The sequence below is a fragment of the Aricia agestis genome, chromosome 9, assembly GCF_905147365.1.
Source record: "Aricia agestis chromosome 9, ilAriAges1.1, whole genome shotgun sequence".
Lineage (NCBI taxonomy): Eukaryota > Metazoa > Arthropoda > Insecta > Lepidoptera > Lycaenidae > Aricia > Aricia agestis.
In genome coordinates, this window is record NC_056414.1 from 2,792,486 (window position 1) to 2,809,694 (window position 17,209).

At 35.5% G+C, this 17,209-nt stretch overlaps 1 protein-coding gene and 1 non-coding gene across 2 annotated transcripts in view; one reads left to right on the forward strand and one right to left on the reverse strand.

The window, feature by feature from the left end:
• Nucleotides 1-17,209, reverse strand: part of LOC121730228 (syndecan) — a 308,302-nt gene that overhangs the window by 59,855 nt on the left and 231,238 nt on the right. The gene's annotated exons all lie outside the window — the stretch shown is intronic.
• Trnav-aac lies at nt 1,211-1,283 on the forward strand. Its single transcript has one exon. It is a non-coding gene; the product is annotated as a tRNA-Val (tRNA).

Sequence of the window (17,209 nt, forward strand, 5' to 3'; positions counted from 1 at the left end):
AAATTCTACAGTTTATTTGTTTGTTACATTTTCTATTTTCTGATTGCTACAGATTCCGAGAAGTCTTGAATCAGATCTTCAGATTACTTCGTTATTTTGATGAACTTTATTATTAGTTTACTAATCAGGTAATTCAATTTTGTTTAGGAGCTTTTTACAGAGAAATTGTAACTTCAACATTAATCAAAAACATTAAGTACTAGACTTTTAGTTTTTGATTAATGATGATCAAAAACGACGATTTGTGGCCGTAATGGCTAAAGAAACACCTGGAGAAGTACATAATATGTAGGTATGAATAAGTATGTATGTGGATAAGGTAACCATAATATGAGTCATGTTTGTTTTGTAAGGTACCTCTATGGATATCAGTCTATTTCTTAGACAACGAGGAGGTATGCGCCGCGCCTACTTTGTATCATTGTCATCAGAATCCAGGGTCACAATATCAAATTTAATGGCCAATTATTCACAAATATTGGCACTTTATTATTTATAAAGCGGATTATACAGTTATTATGAGATGAATGTGAATAAACGTTAACAATGCTATCGCGGCTCGCAGCCGGCGGTCGCGCGGGCCGCGGACAAAGCGACGCCATTTTGTTTTCACTCGATTACCACAAAATGGCGGGCATGATTTAGATTCAAAATATGTTTTAAATTCACTTAAAGAATATACGAGCGAGATGTAAATAACTAGCCATGACGAGTAATAGTAACATCTAAATTCTAAGCAGTAGGTAATAGTTGCAGAAATTTTCGATACTTCCATGCTAATATTATACATTGCGAAGGTGTGTCTGTCTGTCTGTGTGTGTTTCCTCATAACGCCCAAATCACTGAGCCGATTTTGTTGAATTTTGGCATGGAGTTTTTGAGTTCCGAGAAAGGACATATAACACTTTTATCCCTAAAATGTACGGTTCCCGTGCGATAAACGAATTTCCACGCGACGGAGTTGCAGGCGTCATTTAGTACAGTATAAATAAACAGGTTAGGGACGCTAGCAATAAGAAAATATTACAACGCGCGTATCCTTAGGACAGTGTCGTTCCGTTTGAGCTCTACATTTGCATTCACCGCCCAGCGGGGCTACCACCAATAAAATCATATCAATTAATATCAATATACCAAGGACATACGAGATAAGCTCAAAAGCTAACAGGTGAGTTCGATACCGTTGTTAATTTCCATCTACACTACTCAAGTTTCCGTGGTGTAGCGGTTATCACATCTGCCTAACACGCAGAAGGCCCCCGGTTCGATCCCGGGCGGAAACATGCTTTTATAAATTTTTAATAAACAAAAGATCTCAAATACCATCCATAAACACAATATTTCCTATCAACGATCAATTAAAACGAGAAATGAAGTATTGAGAACTAAAGCTTTCTATCATAATATGATATTTAGCACATCTTAACATAATTAATGCAAAAAAATCCCAAATCTGTCCTCCTTCAATAAAATTAAGAAGACGTCATACATGATGATTAAAACTAAACATAACCACAGCATTACGTTTTCTAATTTCCTTACACTCGCTGAATATTTAACTCGACGAATGCTCGGTCTAATGTAAATATAATGTTTAGTTTCCACTGCTGAGGGGAATTAATTATTAACTTTACACCCTTCCCCCCTTCAAGTTCGCATGTATTTCAACATTACCTAGACGTAAAGTATGGGGTTAAGATCTTCGTTCTCATTTAAAGGGAAGTACTTATATAATGTTACATCTTGTGTAAATTCATTCATTTTGCAGCAAAGAAACACGATATTTTACATGTTGAAATATATTATTATAAAAATATTTTAAAGTTTTGATTAAGTACAAAAATGGTACAAATTAAAATTATGTACGTACTTAAAAATTGTTTTATTGATTCCCGACAAAAGCATAAATGACGCGTCATCGTGTTTTATTTAAATTATTAATATATTTTGTCATCATCTTTTATTTAAATTATTAATACTTAATTGAAATTCTAAAATTTTTAATGTTTCAAGCTATTGCCATGACCTACGCCAATATAATCACTGTTTGTTTAGTATAAGACGAGAATATACTTAATAAATTATGTAATAATTAATTTAAACTAGTCGACGTCCGCAATTGTAACGTTGCATAAATATAACATTTTTCCAGGATTAAAATTATTTATTTATTTATTCAAAAAGGACACCAGCAGTGCCCAGGCACAGGGCGGTGCCACCGGTGCCCAGGCACAGGGCGTAGACTCTGGGGTGCGCAAGAATGGCCAGACCAGACAGATCCCTATTTTTCGAATTGCTCCCGATAAGTTCCCGCTGCGCCCCAGAGATGTTTCCCAATGTAATAAAAAAATATCCCCAGCCGAACATATAACCTCCTCCTTTTGGGAAGTCGGTTAAAAAACAAAGGTGCAGTTATATAGAAGCTCGCACAGGGCGCAAAGAAGGCTATTTACGGCACTGACCAGCAGTACATGTTAATTGAACATTACAGTTATATAACAACACAAGTAGGTACAATCCCGATACATGCACTTTTATAAGTGACACAACATTAGCTAAGGTACAAGTTAATCATATTATTCGAGCATAATTAGTACTTACTTAACTAAAATAATTAAATAATCAAGTAGTTATATAATAAAATAATTAGTAATCAAGTATCATATAAATCCTTTCCCGGGACTTAAAGTAAGCGAAGAGATAAAAGATAGACAGACAGACAGACGGACAGACAGATTACACTTTCGCATTTATAATATTAGTATGGATAGAGAACATACACACATATCTACTCTACAATTTTCTCTTTATATTATCAACAACTGCTCAATATTACATATTGTCATTATGTAATCTGTAGGTATACCGTATAGGTAATACATAGGTATCCTTGAGCTAGCTCAATTAATGGCTCGACGAATGAGTCTGGAGACACCCGGTATTTTTAATTAAAAGCCGGCACGTAGCGTCTCAGGTATCAAAGACCGATATCTTACAGGATTCTTCTCTTAACCAACTGTAAAAAGAACATTGTTATAGCCTCAGAACAGGAAAATAAAGAAAAGTGTTATATAGCGCCGTTTATATGGAAACCTATGTCGCCGACTTCAATGACACTATATTGTCAGCATAGTGTCAACGGTACACGGTCTAGTGATGTCCGGTCTATCAACGGTGTCGATTAATTATTATTTCGACGATTTTAGTAGGTATTTAAATACTATTATAAGAATGAAAGTGATAAATAATTAATATTACAGAGTCTAACAAAAACAACTTAAAGGCCGAAAGGGGTTGAAATCATTCATGATTTCGAAAAACTTTTACTATGGGACTAACTCAATTCGGCAAAATAATCAGCTGTTTGGCAAAATTGTAACTAGGCAATAGATACGAGGGCTGCTATTTATGTATCCGGAATTAAAAAAAGAAACAAACATATATCATTTAATATGGTTTTATTGCTTTTCAAAATATTCGCCGCGATGATCGACACACTTTTGCATACGCTGGAACCAATTTTCATAGCACTTTTTCCATTCTGATTGAGGTATCTCCAAAACGTGCATTTTGAACGCATCAACAGCCTCTTCGCGGCTCGAAAAACGTTGACCACGTAATTTGTTCTTCGCGTATGGAAATAAAAAGAAATCGTTAGGTGCCAAATCAGGGCTGTACGGCGGATGACCAGTCAATTCGATCTTTTGACCCTCCAAAAACTGAGTTGTTTCAGCTGAGGTGTGACAGCTAGCATTGTCGTGATGTAATATGATTCTGCGTTGTCGGTTGTCCTTTCTTATTTCTTCAAAGACTTCTGGTAAACAAATGGTCGTATACCATTCAGAATTAACCGTTTTACGATTCTCTAATGGCACTGTAGCCACATGTCCATTAATTCCAAAAAAACAGGCGACCATTTGCTTCAAAGTACTTTTTGCACGAGTAACTTTTGTTGGTTTCGGCTCATCTTGGAACACCCACACCGTTGACTGTTGTTTAGTTTCGGGGTCATATGCATAGATCCAAGATTCATCACCTGTGTAGATATTATAAACGGCTTTTGACGTACCACGGTTGTATTTTTTTATCATTTTTTTGCACCAATCGACACGAGCCCGTTTTTGATCGATTGTCAAGTTGTGCGGAATCCAACGCGAACATATTTTTTTTACAGCCAAATGTTCGTGTAATATCTTATGTATGCTCGTCATACTTATGCCTAAGGACGCCTCTATCTCGCGATATGTAACATGACGATCACGCATTATTAGTTCCCGCACAGCATCTATATTTTGTGGGACAACAGCTGTTTTTGGGCGACCTTCTTTATTTTCATCCGTGAGCATAGACCGCCCACGATTAAACTCACTGTACCAGTAATAAACAGTGGTTTTTGATGGTGCTTCATCTCCAAAAGTTGCGGTGAGTTGAATAAAGCACTGTTGTTGATTTAGCCCACGCCGAAAATCGTAGTAAATCATTGCACGAAAATGTTCACGCGTTAAATCCATGGCAAATGAAGACACGCAATTTTCAAAATGACGCCACAATGGAAAAATAATTGACAGTCACATGAAACAAAATGTATTCTTCAACCAAAGAGTTCTATTTTCAAATGTTGTAATTACTTTTTAAATATTGTTCTTGTAAGTGGCCAGTTCCGGATACATAAATAGCAGCCCTCGTAAACATTCATAATATTATATAACCAGATGTTATGCTGGAAAAAGACAAATATATCTGCGAAAACCGCATTCAAATCGGATCAGTAGTTTTCGTGTGATGCTGGAACAAACATACAGATAGACAGACAGACAGACAAAAAACTAGCCACAGTTTTGGCTTCTATAGCGATGTAGTAATATTCCCCACTTATTATTTTTTGAATATCTTTAAGAAGGAAAAAAGGGACCCTATTCCTAAGACTTCGATGTCTTATTGTCTGTCTCGGCTGTATATCTCAATAACCGCTGCACTTCTGAAATTTTCACAGATTGTGTATGTCTGTTACCGCTATAATAACAGATACTAAAACAAATTAAATTAAATATTTAAGGGCTCCCACAAAACAAACGTGATTTTTTTGCTACTTTTTGCTCGATATCAATAATGGCAACAGGTACTAGGTAGGCACTTGAAAAGTACAAAATACTCCATTGTATTTATACTTTAACAATTAATAATAAAATTAAAATAAACTAAATAATTAAGGATTCGTACAAAAACACATTATTTGCCTAATTTTGCTCTATTATGATAAGGAACCTTTCGTGCGCGAGACCAACTCGCACATGGCCGATTTTTTTCATACATTTCTCTTTGAATTTTGCGTCTTTGGGGAAACTGAAATAGGACTAAAAGCGATGAAGGTAATACAAATCATTCTTCAAAGATGCACTAATTATTGTAAGTTATTATATGAGTAAGCATTAAGCACCACTTCTTTCGACTATAAAATAAAACTTCCGCATATTTATAATAAATTTAGACCTTCCGCGCGGCTTCACCCCCGTAAATTAGGAATTTCAATGACAAATGAGCCCATAAAAATAGCCTATGATCCTTCATGTGGTCTACTTTTTATCTATGCCAAACAACATAAAAATTGCTGGATGGTGCGTGAGATAAGCCCTTTCAAATAATTTTCCCCGTTTTTTCCAAATTTTCCTCTGTTTCTTGGCTATGAGCTATCTAACTCTGAAAGAATACTTCAAAATTTCAAATCGGACTAGTAGTTCCTGAGATTAGCGCGTTCAAACAAACAATCTCTTCAGCTTTATAATATTAGTGTAGATAATAACGCAACCGCATAAAAAATGTCGATAAAAATATCGATACCAAAATCTGCATCACACCACATCACTAGTGCCTTAGTTTGATAGTTCACGGAACATTTTTCGTGAAGAATAATTGATTTTTAAATTAAAAAGTCGTATAAATTACAGTTGGCTGTGATAGGTGATCCCGCTATTTTTGAAATTCACAGTATCGCTGCAATTTTTGTCGGTAATTATAGCACAAGTCAGCATTTTGTTCGCAATTTACGGCGTAGTGTAAACGTGTAAGCCGTGGAGTGATTGACATACGACTGACAATTTGTGCTCATATGAGCAGGATTTGGCGACATGTGACACGCTCTATAAAATATCTCTTACTTCTAAAATCTGTGGTTTTAGCTTACTAGCTGTCCCGGAAAGCGTTGTTTTGCCATATAAAGTATTTCGCCCATATTATTTTATTGATATGACTAAATAAGTATGTCATCATGGCAACGTCCATCGCTATCCCGTCACACAAACAATGGTCGCCGTCAGTCTCGAGTCGTAATAATTTACTATTATTCATTGAACAATTAATGCACTTAAATACGAAATAATTAATTTAAAATCACCGGAAAACTGTTTGTTTACAATCCATCACTTCGTCATATTACAATCTCGCGGTTTTTACAATCTTACGGTGACATATATATAAAATTTGGTGAAAATCAGTAAAGCCGTTTCGGAGGAGTACGGTAACTAACATTGTGACACGAGAATTTTATATAGTTAAAAGATAAGATAAGATAATGTTTAGATCTACTATCATTCAAGTGTAGATAGCTTCACAACTTTTTTTTAACATTTTCAAACGTTATAATCTCAATCGCCCTATTTTGTATATATTTTTTTTGGCAATATTGACTAACATGTAATTAAATCACTCTAATATCGGTCAGATAAATTTTACGAATTTTTCGGAGTAAAAATTGATGCAGTTTTAATTAAACTTTACCATGAACTGGGTTCCCTAATAAAGTACAACTTTCTGACTGTCAGTCTGTCACCTCTTTACGCACAAACCACTGAGACAAACGAAATACCTGCTCAAAGTACCTGCCCTTTTTTGAAAAAAAAAGGGCAGTTATTACGATTAATTACACACATTAAATAAATATTCACCACGCAAAAAAATATACATTGACAATTTTCTCGAATATCAATTATATTTTGTTTTCATTTACCTTTATATTAAAATGTCTTAAAACTCACTTAGCTAAGCTGAGAATCTACCATGTTTTATCCTCCTAAATAATCTTGTATAATGTCAGAACAAGCCTGACTAATCTCCACAATTTATTCCAATGGCATAACTTAATCCTGGGGTGAAGTTATATAGGGTAATAATGGCACAAAGACGCAGGTACCCGCTTTGGTACCCGCCCCGGTACCCGCGCGGGTACCTCGGCTCATTTGAATAAAGGCATAGAATATGGAGAAGGCGGGGACTACATTGATTTTGAATGGGTTCGAATAGGAATGGTCCTTCGAATTTACACTTTGTAAGACACATCAAAAAGGATGTAACAAGGTGGAGTTGGCCTTGCAAATACAAAATTGAATGTCAAATAACGTGCCGCGTGAAACAAACATAAGTTGTTGATAAAGATAAATTAATAAAAAAATACGTGCCGCGGTAAAGCTATTGCATAGCATCTAGTATACACGAATACATCTAGTTCCGCGCACATAAATATCGTGCCGAAGTCTGCCGAACTGAAACGCCGTTACACTGTAACGCCGCACCGACCGGTCGGAGTGGGAGGGTGTTAGGTTTATTTTCGTTACGGAATTTCTTGATTAAGTCGCACATACACACACACACACCCAAACACGTCAAACTTAAGCGTCTGTTTTCATCGAGGATTTGAAACCCATCATTTATTTAACCTTTTATATTAATATCATTAACAACCTCAGAAGTCAATTTAACTTTTTTTTTTATTTGCAGTGCAATAAATAAAACCGTTTGTTCATTATTCAGTCGACGTGGGCAGTTTTGGCGCTCAGTCCACTCAACGTTGTGTTAATTGGTCTACAATTATTGTAAACCAACAATCGCATAATTGACGAATTTGTTGGACAAATAAGCAAAGTTAGCCGAAAAAAAATATCTGTATTTGGACGCTATTAAGCATTTCTATATCATTCCATAAAGTATACGTATTGAGTCATGAATGCAGTTATATTTTACTTTAGATTATTTAGAACAAGACCCACAATTTTTTTTTGAATTATGAATATAACTCAAAAAAAAACTTGTGAAAAAAGGGGCACCCGAATGGAACGAAGTTATTTCTTATCTTCAAAAAACCTGTATCCATATACACTCAAAAAATTTAATAATTTTTTGAGTGTATATGGATACAGGTTTTTCGACATCACGATATTTGACCTCGACACTTTTTTATTAGTACATATCGACAGAACGATATTTGACCTCGACACTTTTTTATTAGTACCTGCATGGTAGGGGGCAGAGAGCGTTGATAGTATTCCTGTGCGTCAACTAGATGGTGTATTATTTAATAATAATACACCATCTAGTTGACGCACAGGAATACTATCAATTATTTAATAATAATACACCATCTAGTTGACGCACAGGAATACTATCAACGCTCTCTGCCCCCTACCATGCAGGTACTAATAAAAAAGTGTCGAGGTCAAATATCGTTCTGTCTAGCCTATCTAGCCTTTACGCCGAACTCGCGATAAGGTACTTCGTTCCAAAAATTGTGGGTTAATACATAAATAAACAGAACAATCTTTGGTTATATTGCTTACTTACCTCAAAGATATCTGCTCCAAACAGACAAAGTTTCCGTCAAACTTCTCTGGAAATACCAATATCATACAGCTGTCACAGAAAAGCTAAAAAAAACCCTTGAAACCAGTACCAAGGTAACTCGTTATATTATTATAAATATTATTTATAATATATAATATAGTTATATACTTTTGCACATCACCTTTTTCCTGTATTCATCATCTCTATATTTGTTAAATGGTTGCCTGGAAGAAATTGCTTTCAAGTAATAAGGCCGCCCTTGTGTACATGTCTCATTTATTAAGTAAATAATGTAAATTTCACTGTTATGTTCGTGCACAATAAAGTATATTTATTTGTTTGTTTGTTTGGTTAATTAAAAATAAAAAAACTAGTACCAAGGTAACAGTAGTTAATTAAAAGTAAAGTAACGTACGTAGGCTCGTACGGGTCGGCGCGCATTCCGGCCAGCTATTGACATACTTGTTATGTTGAATTATGTTTTTTGGTCCAATTTTACCTGATTTTGAAACTACAAAAGATGACTTGATGGTGACTTTTATGAGCAAATAGTTTGATAAACATAATTGCGCAAAAAAAAAAACAACAAAATCCATACTAACATAATGCGAAAGTGTGCCGCCTGTATGTCTGTCTGTCTGTCTGTCTATTACGCTCACGCTCAAACCGCTGAACCGTTGCTAAAATTTGGCATGGAGATACTTTGAGTCCCGGGAAAGGACAAAGGATAGTTTTTATCCCGGAAATATGTACGGTTCCCGCGCGATAAACTAATTTTAGCCTAACGGAGTTGCGGGCGTCATCTAGTGTTATATAGACTAGTGTTACTAGAACTGACGACTTTCCGTCAGTTTTACGCAAGCGTACAGCGTCACTGATGTACAGAGTTCGCGAGAGTGACAACAGCATACTGAAGGCGATATGTGGGCAAGCTGACGGCGCGATAGCGGCGCACTGGGAGCACGTCCATGTCCATGTTTCTAGTGCGCCGGTACCGTGGCGCAAATACGGAAATTAAACTTAATCACTTTTTATCATTACTAACATAGGATTAAAATTATTGTTAATTACTTACCGCTATGGGCTGTGATAGTCTGTAATAAACGTTTTTTTTTTTTTTATATAAATATGCGAAAATGTATCTGTTCCGTCTGTCTATTACCTCTTCACGCCCAAACCGCTGAACCGATTTTGCTGAAATGTTGTATGGAGACATTTTGAGTCTTGGGAAAGGACACAGGATACTTTTATCTCGAGCGTTATCTAGAGCGTTTATATGTTTATATTGGGTTACTAGTTGATGCGTGAAGAGGTGACAGACAGAAAGACAGACACACTTTTATAAAATATGTTAGTATGGAAGTATAGATTTGGATTATTTGCAAAAAACGATTAATGGAATTAGATGTTTGGTTAATACCTCAAGGTAATAAAAAAATATAACACAGATTTCTTATCCATACTTCATTGCTAACATTATAAATGCAAAGTATCTGTCTGTATGTTACCTCTTCACGCCCAAACCGCTGAACCGATATTGCCGAAATTTTATATGGAGACATTTTGCGTCCCAGGAAAGGACATAGGACAGTTTTCAACCCGTAAAAATGTTTTACAGTTTGAGGGCAAATTCTCGCTTTATGTTAGTATTTTGTGACTCAATTATCTGTCTTGTCGTATTCAACATACATATTCATAACATACATCCACTTTACGTACAATAACTACCATTGTACAACTAAGTCGAAATCACTAACATCTTAACGTCTCAAACGTATTCCAACCTTAAGTCCTCGCCACAGAGTTCAAACTCGCTCGTCAGTAACAAGAGGATTGCTCAAACTTATCGTCAAGTGTGCAAGTTTAACACGAATTAAAATAATTTGCATACATAATCGAGATAATAACCCAGTTACTTGTGCGAACTTCGAAGCAGTGCTTGTATAAATAATTCACTTGCAGAACTGTGCTCGGAGATAGGCGACGAACGTTATTGATTTTTGAAGTTTGGGAATTATATGCTTAATGTGTGTGCGAGAGAGAGAGGGAAGAGAAAGAGACAGGTATATAATATAAAATAATATTGCGTACTTTGTTACAAAAATATTGTACGAACACCGTAGCAGAGCTACGGCGTAGGCTTGCTACGAGGCGCACCGTGGCGCTACGAGCCTACGACTGTAGCTCGATCTACGAAGGTTGAAGAACTTTTAACCTTGCTTCCTACGAATAATAAAAACTAAGAAAACTAACTGTGTCAAAAAATTTGTCCACGAGTCAACAAAATGTGACCCGAATACATGCATACTTTATGCAGTAATAATGTATTCGGTACACAATCTTGTGTAAATATAGAAGTGACAATATTAATGTCAAGGGCTTTATTTCGTAAATTTGAGTGGTTTCGTTACTATTGCCATAATATGTTAGTGTGCGAAAAGGAACCAAATTCAAAACGGTTCAAGTATGGGAGTTCTGTTTCCTTATTTTTATTTTTTATTTTATTTGTACAGAAAAACTTACAGCTAAACAAATCTCAATAATAGCTAAGTTAAAAACAAATAGCCATTTACAAGTTTTTACATTCAAGTAATATTTTAGTGAGTACGTTAAAAGAAGATAAAAAATAGTAGCATAAACAACATACAATAATTGCTAAGAAAAATTAATTATCTTACTTTATATTAATAAATAACCTATGGGTCACTGAACTGGTCTCGTACCAAATGCATACATGGGTCAATTATTCAGGAGAAAAGAAATCTTTATTTGCGAGTAATTTAATGTGTGAAGGTGTGAACGAAAAAGAATCTATATTTGAGTGAGCACGAATGTGATCGTTAAAGTGGGCAGAAGACCTACAAATGAACGAATTGCGACGATAATTAGTGTTAAAGGGTGGAATGTGGAAAGGAAGAAAAGTACGAAAAAACCTGGTGGGTACATTGATGGTTATTTTGTTGTGAAGCTCTGAAGAGTCAATGAGATTGTTAATTTTGCTTAGGTATACAAGATCCGAGACTTTGCGACGGTATTGTAAGGGAAGGAAATGATATTTCATACATCTAGCTTCATAGTCGATAAGGTTATCACCACATTTATATTGTATCATAAGAACTTTTTTTGAATTAATTCGATTCTGTGAATGTAAGTGTGATAGATAGGGTTCCATACTGCAGAACAGTATTCAAGTATACTGCGTACGTAAGAGCAGTAAAGAACTTTGATCGGCTTGAGTGCTCTAAAGTCTTTGCAGGATCTAATAATAAAACCAAGCGCCTTAGAGGCCTTCTTTACGGCGTGATCAATGTGCTCGTCGAAAAGCAATTTATACCTAAATCTTTTATAGAGTTCTTATGTGATAGGGCCGGATTGTTTGAAGTATAATTATGTTTAATAATAGAGGTAAGGAGTTTGCGAGTGAAGCTTACGACGAAGCACTTAAAAACATTGAGGCCTAGTTTGTTAAAAAAGCAATATTCACAAAATCTATTAAGGTCTTCCTGCAGTAATTGAACGTCACTACTTGAGGTGATTCGTTTTATTATTCGTAGCTTTCTTCTCAATAATTTATTGTGATTAATGCCAAGGGATCCCGAAGACCATAGTAAAGTACATTCGTGGTTAACTACAGCTGTCGATCCTGGTTTACAAGAGATACAGGGGATATGAGTATTGGCCAAAGCCTGTCACTGCTTTCTCGTACTAAGCCTTAGTTTAACACAATTTAAATGGGAAATTTTTGTTCCTTTTTATCTTCAACAGCGTTGACAATACCTTTCATTATATTATATCCATGTAAAGGTACAAAAGATTTAAAACAGTATTATAATTAAGGGGCTGCCCCTTGCCCTTAATTATAATATGTTATACCCCTTTATGCTAATCTCATTATTCGGTTGTAATTAAGAGGTGACCAAAAATTTGTTTAACGATGGATTGTTTGACCAAAATTTGGCCAATGCGTTTTTAGGACAACGATATTAATAACAATATGATCTAGGGATCATGTTAATATCGTTGTCCTAATTAAATTCAATTAAATCGCGTTTGGTTTACAAAGACTCAACAGTGCAAACGTCAAAATGGCTGCACTTAGTTAAAATATATTTTTTTAATGAAATAAGGGGAAAAACGAGCAAACGGGTCACCTGATGGAAAGCAACATCCGTCGCCCATGGACACTCGCAGCATCAGAAGAGCTGCAGATGCGTTGCCAGTCTTTTAAGAGGGAATAGGGTAATAGGGGAGGGTAAGGATGGGATGGGAAGGGAATAGGGGAGGGTAGGGAAGGGAATAGGGTAGGGGATTGGGCCTCCGGTAAACTCACTCACTCGGCGAAACACAGCGCAAGCGCTGTTTCACGCCGGTTTTCTGTGAGAACGTGTTATTTCTCCGGCCGAGCCGGCCCATTCGTGCCGAAGCATGGCTCTCCCACGTCTAACTGATAAATATTAATTTTGATATTTGAAGACTAGCTGCTAATTTTTTTTAAATATTAATAACTAGATCATACCCACTGCGCCAAAGTTCATTTACAACGCCGAAACCGTACATTTTTATAGGATAAAAACTATTCTATTGTTCTATCCCGGGACTCAAGGTATCAGCATACCTCAACAAAATCAGTGCAGCGGTTTAATTAATTAATTAATTTATTTATTTAAATCAGGCATCTTGGCCCATATTATATTAAGTATATACTTTATAGACTAACATACTATGCACTAAACACGTATTCATTATTGTCTGCGACGTGGGGCGCGACGTGTTCGGAACTCAGAAGTCGTCATCGGAACCTCCTGTAAATGACGCCAGAACTCCTCCTTCTCGAAGGTCGGTAGATGATGCGTCGAGTCCCTCACCACAAAGGAGTTAAAATTCACTTTTAAACGTGAAAAGGCAACAGACAGAGAGACACACTTACGCATATTTTATTAGTACGGATTTGATAATGGACAATTGCACTGATAACTGGGGCTATAATATGGGGCTAGGACTATGGTCACATTTGGCAATTCCTCTCAATCAATTCAGCAAATGAATTGTGAAAAGTGTCAAACTGACAAATGTCAAATTAGTACGAATTACTAGACATGAATTGCAAGCAGAGTGACCATTTTGCGATTTTGAAAAAATGAATCATATTATGATTCATAATATGATTCTCCAAAGCGACAATTTTAGCCCCGCGAGAACACTAAAATCCAGCTAAGCTAATGACTTAACACTTCAACGTGACATTTGGCTATGTCAGCGCCATGACGGTGATTGGGTAGCACGTGACATGCATGCTGCATGCAACATGCGACATGATGACAACACGGTTGAGGCATCTTGACATTTAGAAATTACGATTACACGGGAGAGGGACTGTGCAGAAACTATTATAGGTAGTATAAGTACAGTACGCGCGCGATCTTAGTGCAGCTCTGAGGAATGCGCTAGTGTTGTGACCTAATTAGCGACAATGAACGGAGTTCGATACTTTTCTTTGACACCTTAAAAGTGGACATTCAAACTGCTTGTATCTGTTAGTATTTTAACACATTTTATTTATTAAATTGGCGCTAGATATTTGTTTTACAAGTTATGGTACAAAAAAAAGAAAATATCATGCATACATGTGTGAAAAGGCGGAAATCTTAATCAAACAAGTTTATTATTGTAAAAAATGTATATTGTAATAATTTTAATCATCATCAGTTTCGACAATCACAGATATGGCAGAATCGGAGTCACCATCATCACTGTCGTCGTCGATCTCAATAAAAACACGCCTTTTATCAATAGGACTTGAAGTACACGGATCAGTCATCTTTTAAACAATAACACGAGTACTTGAGTAAAACGCTATCGATTAGCACGACACTACTCAGTACATAATATCATACCCCGACTGCACTAAGATCACGCGCGTACTGTAAGTAAATAATTAACACTTTCGGATTTGCGACCCCAATTGGCAGCAATTAACATGTTACAGGAACTATAATAAAGGATAAGTCAAGTAAATAGGCAATTTTAAGTTTATATTATATTATTTAGCCAAAAGTTACCTAGATATCAATAATGTTCAACGGCTCATATTTAAAATGAGTAATTTTTCATTTACTCAGAAGGTATTATAGTTAAGACAACCTCAGCAATAAGTCAGTGATAAAATAATAATAATCCATTTATAAATCTGAAAAACAGATCCAAAAAAAAATTAAATATTTGAAATCGAATATACAGTGTGTAACAAAAATAAGTGATAATACTTTAAGGTGTGTACGTGTTCCTTGTACAGAGTTCATTGTGAAAGTAGCAGTGCTGAAAGACGAACATTTTTTTTCATTTTTGTATGGGCAAGGGCCTGAGCGTCACGAATGCGAATACATATAATAGAGAAAAACCATACAAAAGTGAAAAAAATTTTTGGTCTTTCAGCGCTGCTACTTTCACAGTGAACTCCCTAGTCTCTACAAGGAACACGTACACACCCTAAAGTATTATCACTTATTTTTGTTACACTCTGTATACAATTTTATCATGTCTAAAAGTACAAAAAGGACAATTGTGTATCCTTACGTGTGTATACGTAACAATTGTTCGATTCGTGAAACCTCTTCACATAAGAGTCACCTCTTCAGTAGTCTTCAGAATGAGAGATTCCCAGAATATGATCCGCGACAGTTCCGGAAACTTCGGTCGGCGAGTTTCTCGGAAAACAACATCCCTCGCGGAATTACTGAGCTTACTCCTTATTTCAGTAAATGAATTGGCTTCCTTAGACCACAATTAAAGACATGAGTGGATGAAGCCGGTAATTAACATATTTTTACAACATAAGAACGATTACTCATTTTTGGAACGAAGCTCCTTATCGCGCGTTCGGCATAAAGGCTAGATTGGCTAGGCAGAACGATATTTAACCTCGATACTTTTTTATTAGTATCCGCATGGTAGGGGCGTTGATAGTATTCCTGGGCGTCAATAGATGGCGTTTTCTAAATCTTTTTTTTGAGTGTACATATATGTACTAACAGAGAAGTTGATTCCTATGCAAATCGGGGACCTAAGTAGTTTGGTTGCGTTACGTCAAACCCAGCTGACAGATCACAATTAACATTGAATTGACATATTCGACCAAATAACGTTGGTCTGTCAATTGCATAGGAATCAACTTCCTCGATGGTACATACAGGTTTTTTGAACACAAGAAATAACTTCGTTCCATTCGGGTGTCCCTTGACACCTCTCAAGTTTTTTTTCCCTTATAATTTGAACAAACCTTAATTATTATAACTTATTTACTTCATCATATATCCAATATATCTAGCTGTACAAATAATCCAACTTAAATATTTTTTTCACTCCTGAAGCCTCCATTTATGCAAAAAACAAAAATTTTCAAACTGTTAGTTACCCAGTTCATCCACTTAGGTCTTTAACTCTTTACTGAAGTTCAGTCAATGAACTGGCTCCCTTCCCTTCCCTTGAAAAATCTCAAAATCTTGCCAAATAATAAAAGGTTTCTAGCTATCCCCTGACCACCACTGCGTCCGACCTTAGACAGCTGTCAACCCAGAACCATCCGAGGGCGCAGATAAAAAAATATATATTAGTGTAGTGACTATTATAGTGAGTGACCCCCCCCAAATTTTCAGGCTGCGACCGCGCCTGATCGCAACGTAATTTAACCCTTCAGTACGTGCCAAAATCTTTGCAAAAATGTAGGGTACGTGATTTGCAAAAAAAAATGGCACCCGGCCTACCCTCTTTGTACAAATAATGTAATAACCTTACATCTAATCCATATTTTATGTTTGTGTGAAAAATATTATAATATATGTTAAATTTTCTATCTATCAAGCCATCATAATATAGTATTTAGTCAGATGTGATATTTGTCTCACCACTGTAAACTTTGAAATCTATATTTCTAACTATTTCGCAACAAATATATTAATACATTATTATAATCTCAATGACACAGAGCTATACAAACTGTTTATGTAAACAATTCTTTGAAATAACATAACTTGTTATCAATAAACAGATAAGAGATAAGAGTAATAAAAACCGGTTTTGGTATTATACACAAGCAAACTTCGTCCTTAGTGCCATACAAATAAAGTTCAAAATGGCCGCGGCCGGCAAAAAGCCGTTATAAATAGGTAATTTTTATCTTGATTATTTTACTAAAACGATACTATTATATACTATTACTAGGATCTAAATCGTTTTGTACACGATAATATACGCTTTTAACGTCAATTATTTACAAAAATATTCAACAAATCGCGTTCAAATTACATAAATAAAAACCAAATTTTCTCGTGTAAACTAGAAGTTATTACGATGTAAGTATTTATTTCAAATGATTATCTAAAACTATTTATAAATTATAATTAATAAATTAAACTATTTTACTACTTACATTCGTTAAATCCATCAATAATATCAAACAAACAACACAACATGGCAGAACACACACGAAAAATTCACGATTTTCAAATGACTGACAAATATTCGTCGACCATAGATTGTATAATATTTTGCATTCAGAATATGGCAAATTTATCGTAGATCATAACTAACCAAACTTCTTCAT